Consider the following 9,617-nt stretch of genomic DNA (forward strand, 5'->3'; position numbering starts at 1 on the left):
CCACATAATCGGTTTCCTATTAATCTAGCTTTTTATTATTATTATTATTGTTATTATTATTAAACATCTCTCTTCTCCCAAATCATCTCAGAGCCGTGGCGAGGTCCCTGGTAATAGCTCCATAAATTTCAGCCATAAAAAGTAATGGAGGGAGACAAATGAGATAATTAGGAATAAATCTTGGCGAGGTCTCTATTCATCAACATCCCCCAGAACCGGCCAATATTCCAAATCATTAGCAAAGCCAGTAATTAACAAAGAGCCAAGGCTTCCAACGTTAATAAAGCTCGCTCAACTCTATATTATCAGGTAGCGGCTGACGAATCAGCCCTGTTAATATTATGGCCTTTGTTAAAGATCTTCTTTCTTTCTCCTTTTTTTAAAGCTAAAAACCCCGTGTCATTTTTTTCCCCCCCTCTTCTGCTAAATTTTAATTAGATTTTGCATGTGCATCTGTAGAGGGCAAGTGAGGAGACAAAGGGATAAGGGTTTTTCTTTTATACTTGGGGATTCTGGCAAAGGAAGAACCTGATAGATTGGGTTTGGTTTTTTTTTTTTGCCTCCCGTCTTACTACTTTTATTCATTACTTCACACCTCCACGCTGTTCTGCAGGGAGGAGAAGTCCTCGAGGCTGGTACCAATGAAGCAGCTTTTATTTATTCCTCCCCTTTTCCGCAAGCTTTGGGATTTCTGGACTATGCGAGCAGACAGAAAGGACCACTTCAGCTCTGTAAACTGCCATCCGCGGCCGTGTTAGTCTGAGCATCTCTTGGCCCTTTTGGGCTAAAAGCAGAAACGATTCACCGAAGAGCAGAGCAAGTGCTTAAAGGAGGCTCCAGGAAAGCTGGGGAGGGGCTCTGGATCGGAGAGTGCAGGGATAGGATGAGAGGGAATGGGTTTAGGCTAAAAGAAGGGAGATTGAGATGAGATTTTAGGGAGAAATATTTTGCTGTGAGGGTGGGGAGGACCTGGCCCAGGTTGCCCAGAGCAGTGGTGGCTGCCCCATCCCTGGAGGGGTTCAAGGACAGGTTGGATGGGGCTTGGAGCCCCTGATCCAGTGGGAGGTGTCCCTGCCCATGGATGGGGTGGAACTGGATGGGCTTTGAGGTCCCCTCCAACCCAAACCATTCCATGATTCTATTCTACGTTTTATGCTGTTATGTTGAATCTTCATCAATAACAACTTCTAATGAACATGAAATAGTTCTGACAATAAAAACCCTTATTGAAAATAACTCAATGTAAAACATAAAAGTGAGGGGACATAAACCACACCCTAGAAAAGCACAAACTTTATGGGACAGTCAGCAAACGCCGAGAAAAGTGACCCAAATGGACAAAGGGGCACCAGACAGGGATGACCATAGCTCACATCATGCTCTTCTTCATACCCACCGAGGGCAGAGCTGATTCTTAAGGGCATCAACTGGGATTAGAGCAGTTGTATTAAGTGTCAGTGCCATTGTGAGGACCAAGAGGTGTTTGTGATCCTCTGTGGTAGGAAAAAAGCATCAATACTCATCCTATCAGGATGAGTCCAGAGGGGTTTGCGACCAGTACAGAGAGGCACTGCCCCCAGATATATCCCACCAGGCAGCCCTGGTTGCAGCTTCAAACTTTTTAAGCAAAATAAAATAACCCAGGGGCTATTTAAATGCTGTGGTCACAACTGCTCCTATTACAACCAAGAAATACTGCCTGGGATTTAAATGCTCACCTCCCTCATTTGCTGCTTCTCTCCCATGGGGAAAAGTTTGCTCTGGATGAGGAGGCTGCAGGAACTGCTGTGAGAAAGCCAAGGATATGGGATACAGGATGCAGAGAGGGGTCTCCTGGCTCCACTGCCATCCCTGCAGAGCCAGGAGCCTGCACATGGCATATCAGCACTGATAATTGCAATCCCAACAGGCTGGAGAGGAAGGAGTGGAGGATTTTCATTCCTATTTGGCCTTCCATTCCTATTCCTTCTGGCCTTCCTAGAGCCTGGAAGTTTTTGGGGAAGAGCAAAGGCAACAGCCACCATAGGAACCTGGCTGTCACCAAGCCCCAACACAACCTCTAGAATTTATCTTAGATGCTATGGGGAGCCCTAGGGTTTGGAAAACAGAAAAAAATAGCTAGGAAGGCTATGTATGCTCCGTACAGAAAGAAGGTGTCAGGGTAGAAAGCTAAAGGCAGAAACAAGAAGATCCACAGAAGCCAACTGCATCTTCAGCACAGCCCATGCAACCCCACATGAAGGGAGAGTGATGCAGTGCATGGAGGAAATCAGCTTCCTCACCTTCCCATCACCAGCCCAGGATTACCCCAGCCACCTTCCCTTTCTTTTTTTGCAGGAGAAGCTGAGCAGGTGCTTACCTGAGTTGCTCACCACACCACCTGTCCCACTGCTCTCGGCAAAGAGAGCCCTGTCTTGCCCAGAGCCTTTTATACCCCAGCCCTTGTGCAGGTGGTTCCCATCACCACCCCTTAGCAGGCAATTTGCTGTTGGGAGATATCTTCTTCCCTCTCCATCATCTTCTGCTGATACCGAGCACCTGGCTGGTCCCTGGGCTGCAGGTTTGGCAGCAAAACCCACCTCATAGCAAAGCAGCCCAGAGGATCAGATCTCCTGGGCAGATCTCTAAGGGGTGGTCAGTGCAGCCTCTGATAACTCTTTTAATCTCCTTTACAAGGAGTTTTGGCTTGGTGCTTTTAGACTAGAAGCTGCTTCCCATCAAGTTGTGTAAAATCTTCGCTAGTGCAATGAGTGGTTTTAGATGTCACGAAGAGGTGCAGCTGCTGAGAGCTTCTGCAATAAAACCAGGCTCCTTGCGTCTTGATATTCCCACTCGAGGAATAACTGGAGGCTCGAGGACTTGGGGAGACTGGGATGGCTTCACTAGAGGGCAGCATCATGCCAATGAAATTGGCTTAAATCTTCGCAGTTTTGGAATAACCAGCTGGGAGCATCCAAAGAACTTCACAGCTTGGGCAATCGGGTGTCGAAAGGTGCCAGTGTGTACGGGAAAGGGCTGGGCTCCACCAGCTGCCCCCAAAGCCAAACTGTCGTTGCCAAGAGTGGGCAAACTGGATGCAAAAGGCTGCCTCTACATTTGGGTTCAGGAGGAGCTGGTGGAAACGTGCCCAGGGCTCACGTGCCCCAGCTCTTCTGGGATTCAGGAGGGAGCTGGTTGCTTGCGACATCTGGAAGCTATTTCTGAGCAGCTTCGCTGCCCGGCTGACGTGCGGTAAGGGGAGAGCAGCTCCCCAGCTTGGGCGAGAGGCCTGGGAGGAGGCTAAGGGCAACCAGAAAGGCAGCTCTGCGGTAGCCCCTGGGATTCGCTTTATTGCAAAGAGATAAAAGGTGGCTGGAAAGCAGCACACATGGGTCATCGCCAGCACGGCTGAGCCTCTGAGTCCTGGCCAGGCCAAGGGGCTGCACGTTCAGCACAGTGTGTGTTATGAGAACTCTCTCCACACTGCCAAAATCCTGAGCAAAATAACCAAGCCAGACACGTTAGATGTGCGTCTCCCCTTTGCAGCAGGCAGAGACACTAAGGCACAGACGCCCAGCAGTGCTGAGCACTCAGTACGCTTTAAAAGACAGAGCCTTAAAGAAAAAAATCCTTCATTGCCCACTGCCAGGACCAAGCTCGGGCACTAACAAGCTGGGAAATCAACAGGGCTTGGGTCAAAAGGGAGTTTGGACCTGCTGGGAGCCACCAGCATCCCTTTGGCATTAGCAATGCCAGCAAATAATTAGCACCAAATGACAGCTCAGGGGATGGCTTGTGGCTTGCTGAGGGGGCTGCTGAGCCCTGGCGATTGGGCTGGTTCAGCTTTCCATGGGAAATCGAGCCCAGGGCATCCCAGCTCCAAAGGGAAACCCACACACAGGCAAAAGAAACCCAGAGCCCACCATTGGGCTGAAACCTGCAACGAGAAGATAATGCAGATAGTACCACTGGGATGGGCAGAACAGTATATATATAAGTAGATGAATGCCTCAAAAAAATATATATGTGTGTATATATGTCATCATAGGATGGTTTGGATTGGAAGGGACCTCAAAGCCCATTCCGGTCCAACCCACTGCCACGGGCAGGCACACATCCCACTGGGTCAGGTTTCTCAAAGCCCCATCCAACCTGGTATAAGTAGGTGTACGTGTCTATATATATATATATATACACATGTGCATGTGTGTATATATATATTTATATACAGTGAGACTATATAGCACATAGTAGGGTCTGTCTCACAAATACAGAGGAAACAGGAGTGCTCAGGTCACCTCCAGATGCCACCACTGTGCACGAGGGAAGCAGGATGGGGGGAGCAGGAGCCCATCTCAGGCTCAGCGTGTAAATCGGAGGGAATAAATGCGTGGGAGGTGAATGTCTGTTTGCCCATCATGCACGTGTGCACAACGTGTGCCAACTTTCCCTCCTTTAGCAGGGCCAAGCGCTTTAGTCTTAAAAGAGAAATGGTGCCGCATTTTTTCAGTCTATAACTCACCAGAGCCGTTCAGCACGTTTCTGTGTGGGGTTAAAGGTAGGGTTGATTTTTCCTCCCAAAATATTCCTGTTAATGGATTTCGAATGCTGGCATCCCTGGCGGGTATGTGTGTGTGTGTGTGTGTGTGTTGGCTGCTGGTGCTGTCTCACACACACAGCAAACTCTCCAGCTCCCAGATATTTAAGCAAACTCCATCTCCTCTCCAGTTTCAGCTGCGTTTTTAAAGAAAACAACTCCCACCAACTGCAGCAGGAAATCACTATTTGGGTTTATGAGGCACCTCTTCCTGACGAGCTGTGCGGAAAAGGCTCTGCTTGCTCTGCAAGGCAGGTATCCCTCTCCCGGTGGGGTGGAATGATGCCTTGGTGTTGCACACCAGCTTGGCATTGTGTGCCAGTCCTTGGCATCATGCACCAGCGCATGGCATCACACACCAACCTTCGGCATCACAGAATCATGGAATGGTTTGGGTTGGAAGGCACCTCAAAGCCCATCCAGTTCCAACCCTCTGCCATGGGCAGGGACACCTCCCACTGGATCAGGGGCTCCAAGCCCCATCCAACCTGCCTGGAACCCCTCCAGGGATGGGGCAGCCACCACTGCTCTGGGCAACCTGTTCCAGGGCCTCCCCACCCTCACAGCAAAACATTTCTTCCTAAGATCTCACCTCAATCTCCCCTCTTTCAGCTGAAAACCATCCCCCCCTCATCTTATCCCATATCACTTTCTGATCCAGAGCCCCTCCCCAGCTTTCCTGGAACCCCTTTCAGCACTGGAAGCTGCTCTAAGATCTCCCTATAGCCTTCTCTTCTCCAGGCTGAACAAGCCCAACTCTCTCAGCCTGTCCTTGTAGAGGAGGTACTCCAAGCCCTTGGATCATCTTTGTGGCCTCCTCTGGACTCGCTCTAACAGATCTGTGCCCTTCATGTGCTGCCGCTTCCTTCCTATGGCATCGCATGGCCAAGAGACATGAGGTGACGTTGAAAAGCCCCTCATGCAATGGCTACAGCTTTTGCTGGGTGGAAAAATACCATCCTAGAGCTGATAGGGTTCTATATGTTGCTTCTTTGTTCAGGCCCCTGCTCTGCATGCCCAGAGGACCCAGCATCAACTGTGGGACTCATAGGTAGGAATCCGGTGCATTTAATTAGCCGTGGTAACGGTGATGCATGAAAGCACAACGCTACCAGGACAGGATCTGGTCTTCCCATGCCTCAGCCCAGGTGTGCCCAAGCCTGGGGCTGACGTGCATTCCCGGGGCAGCCAGACCACACACTGAGCCCACCACCAACTCCTCTGAAGCAGTCATTTCTTCCTCTTGTTTTCCAATACTGGAAAAGTCATCTGCTCCCTGCATGACCTGATCAATCTGCTCCTTCCAGCCACCAGCTCAGAGCTGAGCCCTGGCACTGCCTGGGAGGCAGAACCCGGTTTGGATAGAGCCCATGGCAATGTTGAGCTCCAGGATGTGCTTGGGTAAGGGAAAATACGTGCCAGGGAGAGATGAAGGGCTTTGTGGCTCTCCTACAGCTGGGCTTTTGAGCAGGAGGCTGAAGAGGTCACATTAAATTGAGTGGTGGTCCCTGAATATACGTGCCTGTGAGTATATACCTGCAGGTGACCCCAGGGGACATTGGTCCATCTGTCCTGTACGTCCTGGGTGTGTCCCTTGTTGCGTCCCTTGAGGTCTCAAAGCCTTTCTGGGGGCAAACCCCCTCTTTGCGCAGGTAATGCATGAGGGTGAGGGTCTCACCTGGCTGCTCAGCTTCACTCCGCTTCTCTCCAGGCACCCAGGAGGGGGTTAACACAAGCATTTCTGCATTTTCCTTCTCCAACTTGGTAGCAGAGCAGAAGGTGGGGATATATGGTCTCTGCTTGGGTCCCAACCTCCAAGGCTGGCTGGAGGAGCCGTTGCTTTCAGGCAGATTGCCGTTTGGCAGCAAAACCCTCCGGCGTTTGCCAGTTCTGCACTGCTTCAGCTATCGCTGAGCTCAGACAGCTTCTGCACTCCCCTTCCCTCGAGACACGATAACTTTCTGTGTAATCTCTGCTGGCGACAGCAGCATGAGGCAGTCCCACCCGCTCCTCCCCAGCCAGCTCCTGCCACACCGAGTGGAGGGGATGGGGTGCCAGGCTGGCATCACCCCTTTTCCAGGGTGCAGGTCCCTCAAACCAAGGCATGGGCAGCTCCAAGGGTCTCCCCAGCTGCATGAGGACACCCAAAAGCGACAAGCATGGATTTGTTATCATCAGTTGGGTTTCACCACACCCTGTCCTGCATCTTGCATGCATACGGGGCACCTGTGCTGCCCTGAGTGGCAGCAACCTGGTTAATTTTTCCTTTCTTGACTGTGGTGTCTTTTGGGCAGCTATTTTGCAGTGCTCTCGAGACATCCCACCTTGGTCCCAGCTCTCTAAGACACAAGAGACCCAAACCGGGTGCTTGTGCCAGCGCAGGCACTGGGATTTCCCTTCCAGCAGATGCTCACGCTTCTGGCAGGTTCAGGATCAAAGAAGAAATCTGCTCGGACCAGATAACTGTCAGACGCCAAGGAGTGGGAAAAAGTGATGCTGCTGGGCCGGTGGCCTCAAGCTGGTTTTTTGGGGAAGGGTGAAAGCGAGGAGAGGAGCTGGTGGACCTGAAATGTTAATTCCTTCCAGCTGTTGTCAGCCTGGCAGGTTCTCAAAGGAAGTTTAATAGACTGCAGTTGTCTCCCCTCAGCCCGTCCCCCCTTTGCTGTGCGGAGGCAGCCCAGCAGAACCTGGGATTACACGAGCCTCTGTGTCTTCCAAAGACCTCGTTTTAGTTTTTTTCTCCTTGGCTTTGAAAGCATTTTTGTGTGTGAGTACACGCATGTGCGATGCCTTTCTTTCCCCCTTCCTCCTGCAAAGCTGCACCTTCGATGGCAGCGATTTAGAAGGGATGGTCGGGGTTGCACTGGGCTGGGACTGGCAGTGTGGGGCAAGGGCAGGAGTGGGAGTAGAGCGGGAGTGGGAGTAGGAGCAGGAGTGAGGGACTACATGGGCGGTGAGGAGGAGGAGAGAGCTTTGTGGGCCTCCTTGCTGGAGCGCTCCCCAGTCCGCCGTGTGAACTGGGAGGAAACAGGATCAAGAAAGCATTTGGAGTGGAAAATAACCCCCCCTCTCCCTTACTTTATTGATTGTGATTGCGGACAGAAATAGCTCAGGCTGTTGAGAGCAGTACCCGCGGAAGGAGTAGAGGAGCATCCAAGCTGCTCGGATGTGGGACTCATCCTGCACAGCATCCTCCTGCTGCCCACAGCACATGGAGAAAGAGGGTACCCAGAAAACTCACATTGATGGGAACGAGCCAGCCCCAAAGCAGATTCTCCTACCTGCCTGCCACATCTCCCGCAGAGTTTCCTTTTATTATACATCTTGTTGTTTGCTGGCTGCATCTCCAGACCTGCTCAGTTTGGGACTCACGCAGTGGCCCTGGCAGTCTATTAGCAATTAGACAATATCAGTTGGCAATTAGACAATAAGCTCCTATCATTAACACAGCCCACGTCCCATCCATAATAAATGGGCAGCAGAAAGCATTGGCCAAGCAGCGCTGATGGCCAACCAGGTTCATGTGTTGCCCATCCCACTGGCACACAAACAAGGAATGGGCCATTGAGCTGCTTTAAAACCAGCAACACCAGAGCAACGCTGGCTTAGGCAACTGGAAATTAATGATTTTTAGCTGGTTGCAATGAATTGTTTCACTTACCAAGTGAGGAAACCAGGGAAGGAGGGCAGGCGAACCCAGGGTGCCCAGCCTGGGGGGCCAGGAGCCACACGAGCACGGTGCTATAGCTCCTGGCTCTGAGAGAACCATAAAAACCAAGTGCTGGCAGGAGAGTAATTAGTTAAAACTGAGCACATCTGTTGTTAATTAATTCCCAGACAGGAGGATTTAACTCTTGCTGTTCCCAGTGGTTTGCAAAGTGGACGGCCAGCATCAGCTTGCACCCAGAGGAAGGCTTGAGTTTTTTTTTTGTCAAGCCCTTTCCAGGGATTTGCGTTGCTCTGGTCCATCATTCCCTACTCCGATCTGTAATTTCCTGCTCTGGTTTGTCATTCCCACATCCCAAAACCATCCCTGTGATTTTCAGAAGCACCGGAGACTTATGCAGAGCAGCCAGCACTGTCCAGGGCAGTGAATGTGCCCCAGGCTTGGTGTAGGGGCTGAAAAAAATCTGGCTTTGACCTTTCCAATGTCCAGCCCTGAACAGCCGATGGAGAACATGGGTTTGCTGAGCATCACTGCAGGGCTGAGCTGGGCTTTTGGGTAGCCCCTACACCAGCAACTGCTCTTTTATTTGCATTTTTTTAAAGGTAGCAATCGCTAAAGTACATTTGTAGGCGTGAATATCACATACATTCAGCAGTACATCATGCGCCGTTGAGGAACCCGGCTCTGCTCTCCACCTCCTTGCTCTGCCTTGCCCATGAATTTCAAGGCGCAGTGGGTGGACAGAGCTGCTGGATTTGGGGCTGGTCCCTTGGGAGCAGCATTAAAATGGTGTTTGTTGCTGGAACAAAGGTGGGGAGGGCAGCTTGGGGTGCATAGGGTGTGTATGATCCCCTTCCCATGGTGGGATAAAGTATGCACGGCACAGCCAGCCCGCAGGGCCCTCCCGCACTGGGAGAATCTGTTCCCCATTAAGTGACTCCAGCAGCTCTCGTTACTGTGGCTGGTGGGGAGAGTAGCCCTGCCAGCTCCAACCTCCTTAATTAGCACCACAAGTGAGGCCAGGCTGGGGAAGGCCACTGCCTCTGCCCCTCCTTGCCAAGGATGCAAATGGTTTGGAGCAGAGCCTCAGCCAGAGCTCATGGAAAAGCTCCCACCAAGTCCTGGATGGGGCCCTGATCCTCCCGAGGTGGGCAGCGATGTGCATCCCCCCACTCTGGGGCTCAGCACAAGAGGCTGGGCCAGGATAAGAGCTAAAAGCCTGAATCCACTGCTCCGAGTCCTCCCTGCCATGCACGGGGCGGAAGAAGGCTGCCTGTACCATCCTCTTCCCCTCCACGCACTTGCACTGCGCCAGGCTCCCACTGCCTTTAGCTCACCACTAAAAATAGGTTTCATGGCTGAGCGGCAGCGCTG

Source organism: Cuculus canorus, chromosome 24 (genome assembly GCF_017976375.1).
Source record: "Cuculus canorus isolate bCucCan1 chromosome 24, bCucCan1.pri, whole genome shotgun sequence".
Lineage (NCBI taxonomy): Eukaryota > Metazoa > Chordata > Aves > Cuculiformes > Cuculidae > Cuculus > Cuculus canorus.